Source organism: Rhea pennata, chromosome 1 (genome assembly GCF_028389875.1).
Source record: "Rhea pennata isolate bPtePen1 chromosome 1, bPtePen1.pri, whole genome shotgun sequence".
Lineage (NCBI taxonomy): Eukaryota > Metazoa > Chordata > Aves > Rheiformes > Rheidae > Rhea > Rhea pennata.
In genome coordinates this window covers 164966605-164985034 of record NC_084663.1, presented here as the reverse complement: position 1 = coordinate 164985034, position 18430 = coordinate 164966605, and positions in this window count along the sequence as shown.

Here is an 18430-nt window from a genome sequence, read left to right as displayed (position 1 = left end):
GATAGTGTTTAGTGGGCAACCAGATTTTTATGAAATAGCCCAATGGTTAGTACATTCACCAAGAAATAAAATATATGGGGATATATATATATATATATCCTTAGTCAGAAGGAGTTCAACTCTTTATTTCTGGCATTCAGATTTTCTAACTGCTGTTTTGCATGCAAGGTTAGACTAGCAATGGAAGAGTCATTCTGCATCACTTCTGTTGAAGTCATGATATTGTTCAAAGATAATGAATAATTCATGTGGCTAAAAGAACACAACTCGGTAAAGCACAGATGTGTAGCTTCTTGCTTAGGGCATTCAGAAGGAGGATTTCAAATTCTACTTTTCTTGAATTTCAAAATAAGGATAGAGATACTGAATTATCTTTGTAGCCACAGTTTATAGTAATTTTAAACAAAAGACTGAAATATTCCTAGTAGTAATACAAATGAAGTATGTCTTGTTTTATGTCATAGTCTGGTTGATAACAGACTGTGGGCCAGAATCTTTTCCCTCTGAGATTCTAGCCTCAGGCTACAAATCAGAAATAAAATCAGACTTAATGTATAGGTACTGACATTTCCACAGCTGATCTTTTCTTTTTTGCAAAGCTGCTTTAAATTCATTTCATTTCCATGAAAATTTCTTTGAGGTCACATTAAATGACACGTAAAATCACTTGAAGCATTATTATTTTATTTCTATAGGGCAATTAATCAGACCTTTTTATAAATCCTTTTGACTCGGCAGCTATCAGCAAAAGTCTGAAAGAATATTTATTTATTTTTCATTTACTTGCTTTGTTAATGCAAAGCTTATCAACTCATAACTGTATTGATGAAAATATGAAGGAAACAATCTAGAAAAACAAACATATTGTATGTGGTCACTACATTGTCACAAAACCACTAAGGGAAGGAAAATTTGGTTACCATTTAAAGACTGGCGAAAACACTACTTCAGCTAATTTAAAAATTTTAAAAGATAAACATTCTTCCTTACAAACAAGTTACCAGCAAAAATGTTTTAAGAATAGCTGATCATTATCTCAATTGTCTCAGGCCAATAGGCAAAACTGTGGTTTCCAGCATTCTTTTAAAATCAGGAATAGTAGAATTATGAGCATAAAATGACTAAATAAAATAACTATTTTTGATATAATAAAAGAAAACATGATAATGTGGACTTTAACAGCAAATGCATATTCTTAAGAGAGATTAATGGAATTATATAATGTATTAATGTTAAAAGACTACGGGTGGCAGACCATGACCAGTGTTTTTACACAATATTTACTATTTTATTTATTTGTTTCTGATCATTTACTACTGCTTTACACAGTACTAATTATTCAGACATGCTATTGATGCACCCGATTTTTTTTGTTTTCTTCTTGAAATTTGAACAAATAAAGACCTTTAGATCTTTCTTTTGTGTCAAATGTTACAAAAACTAGTTGTATGAATAGTTCCTGTTTTCAAATTGAGGTGAAGCTTACCAAAAGCCTTTAGGAGGGCTAAAAAAACACATTATCACTTTTTAAAGTGATCTTAGTATGTAAAAGCTAAGGAAAATGGCAGTAGCTTTAACTATTCTGTTACATGTAACAGCCAAAGTTTCATATCTGTTGTTACCAGAGGCTACCTAGGCTTTCTCACCACTTAATGTGTCTTCATCCAGGTGCATCAGTCAAGTACTACAATTCAGTTGCTGGTAATAAGCAAGGGGAATATTGTTATGGGAGCTTGAGTAGCAACTCAGTTAATAGAAAGCTGTAAATAAGGACAAATGAATAGAATCATAGAATCATAGAATCAGTAAGGTTGGAAGGGACCTCTGGACATCATCTAGTCCAACGTCCCTGCTCAGCAGGGTCACCTAGAGCATGTTAGACAGGGCTGCATCCAGGCAGGCTTTGAAGATCTCCAGAGAACGAGACCCCACAGCCTCTCTGGGCAACCTGTGCCAGAGCTCCGTCACTCTCACAGGGAAGAGAACTAAGGAGGAATAAAAGGAAGAAGAATGAATGTCATGGACAAAATAATTTGAAAGTTAAGAAGGAAAACTTGAATCTTGAAAGACTTATATCAGGGGAAAGAGAGGTTCAGGTGGGATGAAAGCAAAAAAGGAAACTGAAATCATGACAGACGAATAGAAAAGAATATTATTCATACCACTGTGGTGACAGACAGGACAACCTTACCAAGTTCAAGACACTACTTTTTAGATGAAAAAGACAGAAACCAGATGCACTGAGAACTTGTATTCCAAATAACCAAAGTTGGGAAAAGGAGGCAGAGGCCTAAAGAGAGAAATAAATTATTTCATACTACCCCAAAGATGAATAGCAGTCCTGAGACTGAAATTATCTGAGTTAAGCCCAGTTCATTTCTTTCAAATGACTTCTCACATCAGAAAAAAAAAAAAAAAAAAAAAAAAAAAAAGGATGAATTTGAGAAAAAGAGCCAGGTTAAAGACAAGTTTTAGAGAAGATTCTTAAAGAGAAAGTAAATTCTTAATTCCTATGTATGCCAAACTGTATTAAGAGGGAAAGGTACAATACCTAATGGCATAATTAAAGCAGGAAAATCAATCAAACAGAAACACATAAAAAGCTCCCAATGCAAAAGAAAGGAGCAGTTAGCAGTTCCACCAAAATCTCTGGAAATGTGCAATGCAACTGAAAAAGGTTTAACCAACATTTCACTCAGTATCTGCAAGGCTAAAGCTTTATGACTTATGTTAGTTTTCAGTTAACTTCAACAAGAAAAGATAACTCTAACACTATATTACAGATGCTTGCAAATTACCAAATTCCATGCAAAATTATATTTTTTAAATGTTTGTAGGAAGAAAAGTTAAAATTTAGAGGAATTGAAAATATTCATCTTAAGAGGTAAACTTGTAATTTTGAGAGTGAGAAATTTTTAAACAATTTATCAAAAATAGGTTCTTAAACATGTCACATTAATGACTTAAGGCTGAGGCCCTTCAAAATGATTTTTACGTTTTTTTTTGCAGAAAATTAATTATCTGTGTCAACAGTCTTTTTATGGAAAAGTAACTATGCTTGTTTTTAATAGACTTTAATATGCAAAAATACTTCACTGACATCTGTAGAATATCTTTATAATAATACACAGCACCTCATAGATGTTTTCACTGTAGTGCATAAGGAAGAATTAATTAGGATAGAGTACTTGGCTTCATAAAGAAGAATGAGGACAGCTGTTATCCAGGCTATAACTTTTGTAGGACATCAGACTGTCATTTAGAATAGAATTATTTTTATTTTCAGTAAAAATATAATATTTTTACATAGTTACTTGAAATGCTAGAAAGGCCTGAGTACAGTTTTGATGAATATATATATTTATTTCTTTACATTTCCAACATAGAAATCTGAGGTATTCCAAATTCATTTACACATAAAAATATTATTTTAGGCATCCATTTTGAAAATCTCATCCCTTTCATTTCTGTTTTGATAGCTAAAATATATCACTAGGTGAGCACCATAATAATAAAGGCAATAAGAGTAAATTAATCATTAGTTATTATTCAGACAAAATTCCAATTTATTTTAAAGACTTCAGTTTTTCCTGAATGCTTTATCTAAATCAGTACAAAATAAGAAGAACAATATAGGATATAAAAATATTCAAATGATTTTCTGTGTAATTTTAGTTAATGAAAAAATATATTCTGCTTTCCAAAGATTGAAAATGTGTTATTCATATTTTAGTATAGATGTAGCCCTTCTTAATGTAAAATTCTTTGGAGTCTTTTTCCCTTCCAAAATTGTGTGTACCCTTCACTGTATGTAAAATTTAATTACAGGCAAAAAGAGAACACATTTTACACATGACCCAGGAATTTATTGCCAGTCCAACTTCACCAGAGCAAGGTAGTGCAGGGTGAGCTCCCTGTTAAAGTGACACCCATACATGAATATTTCAAATAGTTCAATTAAAATAAAAGGGTGGAGGCAGTTAAAATACTAATATACAGTATGTTACAACTGCCACGCTTGCTCAGGGTCCTTTCTCATGTTCCCATTTGGCCATGGGTTCCTGAGCTTCCTGACTCTTCTGCAGGAAGGTGGTCATGCCAGTGATGTTAGGTCTCAAGTCCCTGCTGAGAAAAGGTCAATGATAAAGGTTTTGTCTTCTGCTGTTTCTAAATTTCTGCTTCTGTCCCATTGGTCAACAATTCTATATTCTGCTATTTTTGTTCTTACTCTGGAGTGTTTGCTTTATTTTTGCCCTGTGTGCTATGATAAACATGGCATGAATAATCATTAGATCACAAATTGAGTAGAATAAATCCAAACAAGTTCTAACAAGTCCAAAGATTCAGTGTAGAGAAGAAGGCTCTTTCTTTATCAACACCCCTCCAACCCCGATTTTGCTATTGGATTTTAATCACCTGTTTCGTAGCTAAGGCAAGCACAAGAAATCAAGACAAGTTGTTGGGCTCAGATGAGACGTCATGATATACGGTCTTTACCAGTACTGACAGGACTATTTGACGAATGACAGTGCTACAAAACAGGCATTTCAACATTTTTATTAATTTATTTTAAGCTAAATAAATAAATTCTGGGTCTGCTAGAAGTTTAGAGTGCAATATAAAACTGAGTGTGTTTAATCAATTAGACTGAGATTTGAAAAAAGAAAATAGGAAAGATTTAGCCTAATACAGTATTATGGAAAGATATCTGTAACATCTTTGATGAACACCTAGACTACTGCAATGTGACATGTGCTCTAGAGTGCAGTTTTCCTGCACCCTAATATGCTGTGTTGGGGACAGGTTTAGTCAGTTGATTAGAGAGTGGTGATGCTAATGCCAAGGTCGTGGGTTCAATCCCTGTACGGGCTATGCTGAGAGTTGGGCTAGATGAGCTCCAGAGGTCCCTTCCAACCTTACCATTCTGTGACATCTAGGCACAGCTATATGCTTAACACTTATTCTTCTTTCCAGTTACCTTTGTTATCTCTCATATCTAAAAACCCAAACCCTGGTTTCTGCTCAGTCTTCCAGCACACATTGCCATCAGCTTAAAACTATGGTCCACAAGAACCTCACTTCTGCTCCCTTTGTGTAGCTATCTTTGCCCAGAAACACAGTCCCTGCGGTAAAAGGAGCTGGTATAGACCAGTTAGTGCTAGTTACTGGAGGGAGAGGAGATTGGGGACAAGAGAGGGTCTGAATGAGGCCACCATTCCAAGCAGCTCTGGGACTTTGGTAGTTAGGGAAATGATCCACGATTTGGACGTGTCCTGCCTGAGGTACTCTTTTGAAGTTAGATGCCCTTCCACACAAAAATAAAGACTTTTTTTTTGGCCTGTTTAAAACAAAATGATTAGAGGATGAGTATGTGATGGTACAGATCCTTCTTTTACACAACAGTCTAGTGACTGAAAAATGTCTCCAGGATGTACAAGATAAAGAACCAAAGGCTTTTGTAGCTATATATATATTATATATATATATATATTCATAGTCATCTTTATTTTTGTTTATATTTTTGTTTATATTTACATATTGATATATAATTTATATATATACACATATACATATTTTAACAGTTATATAAACAAAACTACACTTTTTTTGTATTTAACAGTAAATGCATGATAAAAGCTGTGGTCATATATCAGAAAAATCTAAAGCCGAATTTTTAGGTTAAAGCACATTTATTCAAAATGGAGTCTACAAAAGAGTGGTAAAAGAGTAATCAGAATCCATCTATGGCTTACAGATGGCTCTTAAAAGTATAACTAACAGAAAACAACTGAAGTAGAAAACATTAGAAATATTCCATTGTATTGGGGGAGAGCAGCAGGAAAAAAAGAAAAAGTGCCTGCAAAATTTTTGAAAGGCAGAATAGAATGTAAGTTGATGTGAAGAAAAAGATGGAGGTAGTGTCACATTTTGAAAGTACATGGACATCACAGAAGGGTCGCAATAAATTGACTGACCACCTTTTCAGCCTCTGACAGTTTGTATCCGTCAAATATTCTGTTGCTCTGATATGCGTCAGGTTTTGCAGCTGTACAAACTACAATTATACAAACTTTCAGGGTCACTATCTACAGCCCTGCAGTTTATGAACTTGCAGGTTTTTTCCTCAGTCTTCTTTGCGATCAGAATCTTTACAAGATGTGGATTGAATGTAAAAAAAAGACAAATATAAGTTGTTCAGAGTCTGGATGTGCATACTGAGAAAAATCTCATTACCCAATCTTTTATCACTTAATATGATGCAAAAAAGACACTTTGTTTTTTATCGAAGGCAGTATGGAATGTACATTCATAATATAAGTAGACTGCAAAAAATCAAGTATGACAGAAAATGTGTAATTTTTTTCCACTAGGTTGCTGATTCCACTGTTTATTGTTAACCTATTGTTAACATCTCTTTCAAAATATAGAGGTTTTTATTTCTGTCTTTTAAATTAGCATTCAGAATGGGCCATATTAATGGCAGTTTTCTGTATTAGATGGCAAATGTTAATTATTTCTTTCTTTTTAATATATTTCAGAAGCTGATGTTTTTCCCTAGTTTATTGACCTAGAGAAGAATTATAGCTGTTGTAATTTATAGATTTATTACAACTTCAGTAAAAGAAGCATCTGCATTTGAAAAGAACAAAGCTGCAATATGAAATGACAATTTTTCCTTGTAATACATGGAAATTATTATAGTAGTTCAGGTGGCTTTATAAGGCTTTTCATTATGCACTGAATTTAATGAAAACATTGCTATTAACTGAAAGAATTGAACATGTATCTAAGTTTGGGCACTGGTAACAATATTTCAATTACAATTGATAAATGAAGCAGAAAAGGTACCTGATGATAATGATGATACTGCTGATGATAAACACAAATGATTCATAATAAATAAAAAAGTCCGTTAATTGTTTTCCTAGGGAAGTGCTGTTTGTATAAATGTAGAGGGAATAATTAACGTGCACTACTTGAGGAAGAACAACTGAAGACTTTCCTTCCGTACACATAGAAGGTAAATTAGAGCTACAAGACCTTACCTATATATGAATATTGTTACAAATTAGACAAAGTGTATGTATGGACGCACACACACATATATATATATGATTAAGGAATGAATTTTAAAATAAAACAGTATTTCTCAATAGTTTAAACAGTGTTCACTTTAATTTAGAATGAGTGCTTTATTCTTGATTAGTACATGTTTCCTGTCAAAAGGTCAGTCCATGTAGGTGGATAGCATGGTTTGAGTGCCTTAGGGTATCTAAACATGGATTTATAAGATTTTATATGGGAGCTATGGAAGACCCTCATCATTCTGAAGCAGCAGAAAGTCAGGCATGATGCCTTAGGGAATACATCATATGCCTATGTATGACAAACTGATTCAAGTTCAAGAATAGGAATTCACCCATGATTGTAAACACATAAAGTTAGGCACTGTTTTATTGCTGGTGTCTGAATACAAACTAGATGTATGATGTCCCATTATAGTCAAGGGAGGTCCTTGACTGTAGGACGTTTAAACATCTGCTCAGTTGCTTGTTCGGCTCCTGAGAAAGTATGGATCTCCCGTAGATCTCACATTGTATTTGCCAGCCCTGTCTGCATGTCTCAGATGCTCCATAGTATCTCTGATACCACTGGATGTCTACATTTAGGCAAAGAAAATGAGCTCTTGCTTGAGCCTGTTTAGAAACCAAGACATCCACACATTTAGTGTAACTGATTTGATCTCCAAATGTGAAACATACTCAGTCAAGAACAAAATCACATGTTGATCCATGTATTGACTGTAAACGTAGGGTTTGGATGCCTAAAAGCGGATGTCTCGTATAATTTTAGATACACTAAGTTATCCTGCCTGATCACTAGCTGCCTCTTCCGAGAAGCAAAGATCTGACAGCCTTTTGTGAAAGTCTCGAATGTATCAAGGCATTTGAAATGAACATTTTTTGCCTGCTGGTTCACAAATCATTAGCACTTGAATAGATATTCAGAGAGCAACATTGTAACAATGATAGAGAATATTGTGGAAACTTCCAAACCCATCGCCTCATCCATCTTACAAGTGGCAACTGAAGGATATGAAGGATATATAAAAGAATATTTTAAATGACACTAAACGCCTATATTTAGACAATTGAATCCTATTTTATATGTCTGTTTTACCTCCAATTTCATTTACTTCATCTCACATAAATGATAAGCAAGATGAAAGAGAAGGGTGAGATAGATCAGTATCAGGCTGACAGCATTAATGAGAGAATTTTGGTGCAATCTCTTAGGAGGACTAATCAAGATAGGCATGTTGTAGAATTATCAAATGTATCAGAAGAGTTTAGTATAGCTGGTTTTAGACCATAGCATCTTCTGTGTGGGGGATGATGAATTTTAGATTCAAGGAAAATACAAGGTTCTTATCCCCTAGGGAAATAAAAATGTGGCATTGTGTCTTAAGCCTGACAATATCCAGTTTGTGGAATGTCACTGTCTTGTATGATGCTCCATGAATAGGGATTTGCAGTAGTCCTTCCTCTCCTTTTAAAATGAATAGCTTACCTAATCCTTTGTTTTCACAATCATCGTAAACTTTGTAAGTCCTTCAAAACTTACCTTTTTTGTAAGATAGGAAGGAACAATTCACAATCTAAAATCTTATGTTTTTTATTTTCATTATTTGCAAGTCTCAAATTCAAGTATACAATCCCAGTCTTGAAGTGATTAGTAAACATGAAATAATTTAAAATTATATCATGGTTAATGAAAGTAAATGATGTTTTCAGGGAGATGCAGCTCTTCAGAACCTATTTAGTATTAGAGAATAACAGATTTTTCTTGCAATTTATCCATTATTTTCTTGAATTACACCAAGAAATACAGAAAATATGGCTTGAGTATTTTGAGAAAGTATTTTTACATGATTTTACACTTTTTCCCTTTGGAAAGCAGCTGTGATGTAAAAGAAATAAGCAAGCCAAACTGTCACTCACATAACATTATTTTCTGTATGTACTGATATACAGAAACTGTATATTCTGTGTATACTGATATAGATAGAACAAACATTCATATTCACCCCTACATTCTCAACTGTACAGATTATATGCTGTATGTATATATGATCATCTGGTTTAAAATTTATCACAGATAACATTTTAAAAAAAAGAGATTGGTATCTTTAGTCCTGAATCTACAACTATATTCTATCAGTATAGACATAAAAACCTACAAAAAATATTTTTTTTATACAACACCTCTGAATATATTGAAGAACATACAGTAAAATAACTATAGCTAATAATTAACAGGTTGTTTGTTCGTTGTGTATGTCCTGTGTATCTCCTCAATAATTTCATTAGATACCTACTTTGATAGTTTAATCTTTGTAAAGAACATCATTAGTAGGTCTTGCTTATTTCATTTTATCTTTTGTTAGAAAGAATGGACTTGTTTGTAACATATTAACTTAGTGCAGAAAAATATTTTGATAAAAATATCCATTTGAAACACAGTAATGCCCAGCTGACATAGACATACATCTATGAGGATTAAGCACTGAATGAAAATGTTTCCTTTGGATTTCTGAAAGGAACAACAATAGGTCTGGCAAGATTTTTATCAGTGGCAGAGAGGCAAATATAAAATCATTGATGACAAAACATGCAAACAGTACAAGACCGGCAGAGTGGAACACAATGAACCGTACCAGACAGTCATACAGAACGATCCGGGTCACTCGTAAAGCTGAGTTCACTAAAACAAAACATGATTTCAACCTGCCAAATGCAAGGCTGCTTAGGAGTCAGGAACACAGGTCATGCTTACCACAGAGGGAACTGTATCCCAGCAGACCACGGCTAAGAAAAAGATAATGGGGTCATGATACACAAATAATTGAATATGAAATAATAATCCAACAGCATACTGAAAAGTGGAGAGAAGGATTAGCTTGTTCTTCGGTTATTCAGGGGAAAAACAGAATATATGATGTTGATTTTGTTGCTGTCATCAGTGTGAGGTAGGTAGATATTGCAATATTATGTAGTGCTGGTTACTACACTTTTTTTTTTTTTTTTTTTTTAATTCATTAAAATGTCCAGATTCACCTGCTTTGCAGGGAAAATGTCTTCTGGGGAAGAACTGAATGTATGTAGCTGTGTAGTTTATCAGTAAGGAAATTAGAAACCTTCATTTCATCTCTTGGGAGAAAATGCTAAATTCTCGTAGGTTCTTTATTATACTTGAAACATAACAAGACTTGATTTCTGAACTATGAATTCTGTAAAAATTAGTCAGCTGATTTCTGTCAGAGGTGATTTAGTCAAAATTAGCTAATGGGGTTCAGTAAATTGCAATTGTTTGGCATAGATAAGGTCAGAACAAATGTTGCAGTGATCATATCTGGTCTAAAAAAATATATATGTGACCCCATTACTTAAAGCACTGTGAACCTGACAGAGTATACATTTTAATATTTTCAGACTGCTTTAGAAATGCTGTTGAAATCACAGAGAATAAAGAAGACAATAAGCTGGCATTTGAAAAGGGAAAATGCTAAAGAGTACAGCTTCAGGGAGAATAAATTTAATGCTATAAAGGATTTTGAGTTTACAGAATTTGTTAGGGCTTTTTTTCCAACTTCAGATGAAACTCAGAACATTGAAACTTTCTGCGTACTATCCTGAGAAAAATGTTTCAAATCAGAATACAAGTTTTATATCAATAACAGCTTTGTTTTATATTATACAAATTCAAGATTTGAAATAAAAGTAATTTAAACAAGGGCAAGAATCCAAAAAAGTCATTACAAAGAAAATGCTAAAAATGGAACATTCTAGTACCATTGGAAAAAATTCTCATAAAAATAGCACAGTTTCCAAATATTTACATTTCTAATTAAAGAAAAAAAAAATCTTTCCCTTTTCTATGTTTTACTGTTTGTAAGAAATAAATACCATAAGATGAAAGAAAACCCAAGTTCATTAGTTTTGCAGCTAGAGTTCACTAACCTGTGCTAGTTACAATTCACTATGAAAATTGTGGGGGCCTGAAGGCTTCACTCTTAATTCAGACGTGAACATACAGTGACATCTAGCATTTTGAAGAGCAGTGAATGATAATTCCACTCTGAACAGTATCACAGCATAGGGCAGGTGGACCACTGGCTGTTGCAGCTCAGGGGTGCTCCAGCCAGGCGCTATTGAAAACGTGAATGGTATCTCCAAGGCAAGAAATACGAACTCACCATGCATTTTCTTTCTGTGGAAAAATTGATTTCTGAGCTAAGTAGAATTGGCATGTGCAAAGCTGTTCAGGCTTGTGTTGGTGTGTTACAGGAACAAATAGGGAAAGATTGAGTGTTTATTTTAAAAAGGCTTACAGTCTTGATAGCAATTACAAGCCTGTTAGGACTTGCAGATAGGCTAGTAGCAGAGTATCCCATTTAAACATTTTTTTTCAATCAACATAAGGCCAGGTTCATTTTAGAACATTAGATAATTGAGATTTAAATGCAAGAAAACTGATTAATTCGGGATTAGCTCTGTCTGTGCTATAGTGAAATGCTTGTGCTGAAATAAAATTTATATGTGAAAAAGAAAAGAATAGGGCCCCAAAGTAAGAAATGTTAGAAGACTTTTATTTTCATTCTGGTCAACAGTAGCATTTATTTTGAACTATCTTCTTAGAAACACACTTAGTTATGCTATTAACACAACCAGTGTTTAAATCAGCAGGATCAATTTAAAGTAGACATCAAAATACGTCTGCTTACCAGAAGCCATGTGAAATAAACTGGGACTCACTATTTGCTTTTGAAATCAAATATCCTGTAAGATAACTGCACAGCAATGTATATCAGAAGGGCTTCTTAAAAAGTACGCTGCTTACCAATCAGTTCAGACTTCAGCTTTGATATCAGGATTCTTTTGAACCACTGCTTACTAATTTTTACTCAGAGGAAAGTAGTTTTAAGAAAACAAATGTAAATAAATGTGAATTAGTTCTTTCATAAAAGCCTCTTTTGGGGAAACATGTCATCAAACTTCTTCTGCTTAAGCGTCTTGAACATGAGCATAATTTTTTGCAAATATGATCTTTAGAAGTGTACAAGTTTTTACAAGACATCACATCAGCCTCCCAGGTAAATGAGATTCCGTATCTCCTTTAATGATATAATATGCAGTGGTGAGAAAAGGGTGAAGGGAAAGTTATTCAAAACTTTAGTGTGTCCAGACTATTATGAAAACAAAAATGTAGGGCACACTTTAATAGATATGACATTGAAATTCTGCTGTTCTACTGTTTTAGTTTATGCTACACTTTCTATCTCTTCTGCTGTCTGAGCCCTCCTCAACCTGTGTTTCTCACGTGTTCTTGCATGCATTACGCAGGGTACGACAGCAAAACAAAGTACAGATCATTTTGATCCTGGAAATCTCAAGAGATAGGGTTAAACTGCTGACTCCCAGCCAGTGCCAGGGTAAATCTTCTTTTCTGTTATGTCATTAAGTTCAACTTTGTGCTGTCCTTGATATTAGGATTCCACACTTTATGAGCATGTTCCACAAAGGAAAGAAAAATATCTTGCAAGAAATAAGTAAAATCCTTTCCTGGCAATAGTAAAGATTGTCATGACTGATACCTTCAGCATAATGAGCTCCCTTTTCATGTATGGTCATCGCACACTTACGACATAACAGTTTTTGTTAACAATCAAGCTCTCTGTCCGGAGGCTAGATCTGACACTGAATAGGAAACCTTTCAGATGCAATCAGGATGTTATTATCACTTCTTCCTATGCTTATCCGTTGCTATCTAGCAATGTCAAGGCTGCAGTTATGAAAATTGTCCATTTTACCATAATACTTGTTCTGTGTACATGTCAGTGCTCCCTGGTATTTTTCTGTGGTATATCAAGAAGTCTCTTTTTGTCCATCTCTGCAATACGAAAGCATTTAATGTACAACAGCATTTAATGTAGTGGGAATTGCCTCACATCCTAAAATAGCTAATCATTCCATGCTAAACACAGGACAAGTATTCTGGAGACACATAAGAACTAGGAAAATAACAGTTAATGTGTTTGTGACTTTTATGTTTCAAATTTGTGTTTAACACACAAAATAGTGGCCGTGCCTTTGGAGATGTTTGTTATTTATCCTCAGATTTGCTCTGCAGATAACGATTCTGTCTGCCTTTATTGGAGAATACGTGAAAGCATGTTCTTTGTAAAGCCGGAATGAGCAGGCAGAGAACTGCATTCGCTCATTAGAGACATAAGTTCTACATCCAGCTGTGTCACTGATCTGCTTTTGAGCTTTTTTAAAGATCATTTTTTCTTTCTGAATTGCAGTTATTTTCATGTATAAAGTATTTAGAGAGCTACAGATGAAAGGAACAAACTAGGTATTTATTACATGCATAGCCAGAAGGAGCATGAACTGAGCAGAAATGTCAGTCTTCAGTATACTTGAACAAGCCTTGACTTCAGCAGCAAAGTCAACGCTCGTGATAAGATTTTCTTTCTCTACTTATTTATCTCCTGTGATTTTTCAATTTTGGTAGCTCTTCTATAACCTTTGAACCCTTCTTGATGTAGAAAACCATTTGTATTAACTAAATAGCCTAAATTGCAGAGAAATTAGGTCAAGTACTTCTTTAACACAGTGTCATTCGGGTTGAGATTGGCCCTAAAAGCCAAAGGTAACCAAATACCCAGCATCCAAAAACTGCAGCTAAACCCATTTTAAAATGAAATGTTAATGTCTCTGATGCTCTTTGAAGCCTCATGATATTTAACTAAAGTATTAAAATAGCTCAGTAGTGTCAAAGAAGTTTCTTCTTTCAAGAAACTATCCTGCTTTTGTAACTATTTTTCTCCCAGATTGAACTCTCTGCCTTACTCATTAGTCCTTTTCTGCTAACACAGTAACATATGGTGAAATTTTTATAAGAAGTTCACCATATGAATACTAATAGAAATCTTAAATTTCTGTCCTTCCCTTTATCTGGTTGTTTGTACCTCAATAAAGAGGTGCAAGGTTGGTGTAAATCACCACTGAAATATAGCTATTTTTAATGCATAATACACAATTGTAAATGCCTGCCTGAGCTGTAAGCTTCAGACTGTAGAGTCAGCCTTATAATATTAATTTATATTAAGCATTTTATAGTTGATGGAACTTTTGAGAGACTTTGTTCTGCAGTACTTTAGAGCTATTTCTGACTGAATAGCAGCAACTTTAATTTACAGGACATAGTACCTTATCTCAGCAAGACATCTCAAGGTGCTTTACAAGAGATGTACAATAATTAATAACACAGTTTGCACTGCCGAGCTAATGATGGAAAGCAAAGAGAAAAACAAGTCAGTTTTCAGTTTTGATTTAAAGCACCCTGACACTCATGGCATATCTTGGCAGAAGTGTTAAAGAAAGGCTTTTAAATAACTGAAACAGCAGCAACCTAATACTACATGTAGCAAAATACTAGCAGAACAAGTATTACACCTTGATATGACCTGTTACTGAAATACGTGCAGTCTAGAAAAAAGCAATATTTTTTTCTGTGAGCCTGTGTGATTCTAAGACGGGCCATTGAGTCAGGACTATCTGAGGATTAATGAGATATAGTTTTGTCACACTTTTTTTAATCCAGAAGTGGAGTTAGGTGCTACAGGCTACCAATCAAAGTCCCAGTCAAAATCCTGTAAATATGGTTTTTTTTTTTCCTTTGGGAAACATAAAGCATGTTTTTATCTGTTCACAACACAACTAAATGAGATACAGGAATTCTAAAATAACCTTAAAGAATGGCATCTACCTTGAATGTTGAGAGTCTAAGCTTCTTCAGTTTAATGTCTAAGAACAAAGTTCAGAAGAACCATATGAAGAAATGTTAAGTAAAAAAAAAATATATATACAATATGAGCCTTTTTGCAGCCCAGGAAAGGAAGACTGAGCTGAATGTATGATCAAGTATTTCCAGTTTACTTTGTTTCTCATCAAGAATAGTCAACTGAATGTATTTTGCTGGAGATATGCTAAGCATTCCTCTGGATGGCAAATGCTGTGTAGTTTTGTTTCTAGCAAACAATGTCTTCTAATAACTTACCAAATGTTCTGCCTTCCAAGTTACACTCTTAAATCTCAATGTTCAAGCAGCCCTGTATTTTGGAAGGAATATGCTCCAAAGAGAAGCTGTGAGGAGGCTGAAGCAAGCTTAAAATTTTAAATGCCATGGCTATTCTAGTCTTCTCAGTATGGGTAATATTTTGGGATACTTTTTAGATATGATAGAAAGAAATAGATCATTATCTCGTCTCCTGTGCAAACAGAAGATGTTTCTGATGCAAATCACTCAGGAGTATTCTTACAGTCCAACTCTAAACATCTAACTAAAGTTACTCTAAGCAAGAGATCTAGCTGGCTAGCTATCCAGAGGTTCCTGGCTCATCCCATTTTTACTTCATTGACTATATGCAAGTACATCAGGTTCATAAAGTGGATAAATTTAAAACAACTGTTATTATGGAACAGGTCAAAGATCTATCCATCTATTCTCATGACCTGTCCTCAGCAGTGGTCAGTAACAACTATTCAGATAGAGTATAACAAAGAGACTATCTCTAAAGTGGTATGTCCCTTGATGGACCCTCTCAGCTTCTGAAGTAGATGGTTCCTAAATTCAGGGAACATCTGGATCATAGCATTTAACAGACATTTATAGTTCTATAAAACAAAGATTTAGTTCTATATATTAAAAAGAAATAATGCTTTCTGCCTTCACAACATCTTTTGGTGATGTGTCACCTAATTTAATTACAACTGGAGCAGAAAAAAACACTAATTTGTTTTCAGTTAAATCAAGCATGATGTAATCTTTATAAGCCATGAGAAACTGAGAATTACTATCTCTTATTAATTTTCTTGACATCATTTATAATTTCATTGTATCTCTAATGTATCTCCCCATAGCCACTGATTTTCTAGCCGTTTACCTAGTATCTTCTCGGGCAATACATTCAGTCATTCTTCTTGCCCTCTTCTGTACCTTTTCCAGAATATCTTCTGTTAGTTGGGTGAGAAAACCAGAACATATTTGATTTTCAAGAGTACAGTCCAATGTGGAATCAAGAAGTAGGAAACCTATGTCCTCTCTGCTCTTTATAGTAATATCTAATATCCTTGTTTTTTGATCTTCCATTGAGATGCTGTTTTCAGAAACTGTGTAGGATGAAAGACCTTTTTCCTGAAGGCTGATAATTAATTTACAACATATCATGGTGTATACGTGACTGATTCTTCTCTTCAGTATAGCTTTACATTTACCAGTACTGAATTGCACTTATCACTGAATCTTTCAGAATTTTTTGGTTGTTCTGAAGATCCTTAGGTACATTTTGTTTTTTACAGTTCTGTATAATTGTATCAGCAATTTTTATTGCTTTGGTTTTCACTCTCTTCACTATATCTTACTTCCACTATAAGAACTTCCAGGTTATTCCTCCTCAATTTTTAACTATGTGTTTCTTCTTAAAAAGATGTTCTGCAGTTTCCAGACTTTTCTCCAGCATTGGGTGCAATTGTGATTGTATTATTCTCTGTTCGAGGATCCTGGAGGTGCCCATAGATCCAGTAATATAGGGACATTGAGTGGATTGTGTTTCTTCATTGCCTGCTAACTTCATCGAAGACATGTGAGATGTAAATTACCTCCTCAAAACTATGTTATTTTTCTCCAAATATATCATATTTATACAAATAATCCCTAATTCTATTCCTGCTAAGGTTTCACGCTGTGTCTGGAAGGCATTTGAAAATTTCGTTTATTGTTCTGTATTCCAATTTTTTGGATTCTATAATCTATTTTTTATTTTATTTTATGTTGTATTTGTTCTGCCCTGCAGTTGCTCAGGTTAGCCACAGCCCTTTTAAAAAGGTGGTATTACATTTACTACCTTACATTTTGCTGGTATGATGGGTGATACACATAACATCTAACAGTTCAGCAATTTTAAATCTGATTTCTCTCAGAACTATTATGTGCAAGTTCTCTGGTCCAGACAATGTGTTTATTTTATTAATTTCATTTTAAATCCACCTCTACTGACACACGTGAAACAGTTTTTGGTATACTTCTTTCGTAAAGATGGGGTTTCAGCTAAGTCCATTTAACTTTTCTATTCTGGCTCCATCTTGTCTATCACTCTATTTATTCCTTATTCATCTATGAATTCTTTCAGTTCTCTGTACAGATCCTATTTTAGTCTGCTCAAAGAATTTTTATACCAAGTCATATTTATTTGGAGACTTGCCTCAAATGGCTTAATAACTACATTGAAAATTTTATCCTGTTGTCTTGATTTTGTTTGGACTGTTACTTCTTATCCCTATGAGATTCTATTCCGTTGTTTGGTAGAGCTAGGACTTTTTGTTTTGATTCTTTGTTTCTTTGGTTACTTGCTGATATACTCTTTCTTTGAGCCTCTAACATGCTAGCTTTAGAAGTAGATATTATTATAGTGTATTTTGTTGGGGAACTTTCTTGATCTTACAGAGAAGTCGAATTCTGGTACTTTATGAATATTAACACAATGAATTTATCTGTATGCTGTTCAGAACTGGATCAAGAGGTGCTTTTCCTTCTGTGAGTCCTTTAATGAGTTGCTCCAAGAAGTATGGTCCCTCAAAGGCCTAGGTGTTCTCTAGTTGTTCTACCTTCCTCTCTATACATGTCAATAACCAAAAAAGACATTTTTTTTGTATTACTGTGCTATATCTACAGCTTAAGTGTAACAAAAAATAATCTTTTGATTGCAAAAAAATAATATTTTGATGGCAAAAAGTTGACTGTAGTATTTCAATATAATTTTGATTATGAAGGTGATATTCCTCTTTCATTACTTTTGTTATATAAAGATTCTCATGACTTCTAAGCCAGTTGTCTTCATTGCTTCCATAGTCAGCAATGAGAGAAACATTCCACTCCTAAGAACACATCACCTGCCTCACAAGGGGAAGATGTACTTTGTGAAGCTCTCAGTTTTTCTCTGTTGTAACAGAGGTAACCCAGATGATTATTTTACACTTCCTAGTCCTAAGTTTTATCCTCAGTTTTAGGTATCTATAATTAGGAGATAGAATGAGGCATTCTATTTTCTAACTACTTTTACATTGATTATAAGAAGTCATTAATAGCTTGCTAGAGATGAGACATCAGTCATTCTGGCCCAAGTCCAGCAAAGCAATTAAGCTCATGCTTAACATTAATCAGAGGAACTGACTTCAGAGAAACTACTCACAAACTTTAAGTCAAGCAGGCATTTAAATATACAAGCAATCAAGTATTAGAGCAGAGAAAAATGTGGACATCAAAAATTCTGTAGACCATATCCAGTGAATGTAAGAATGTACTA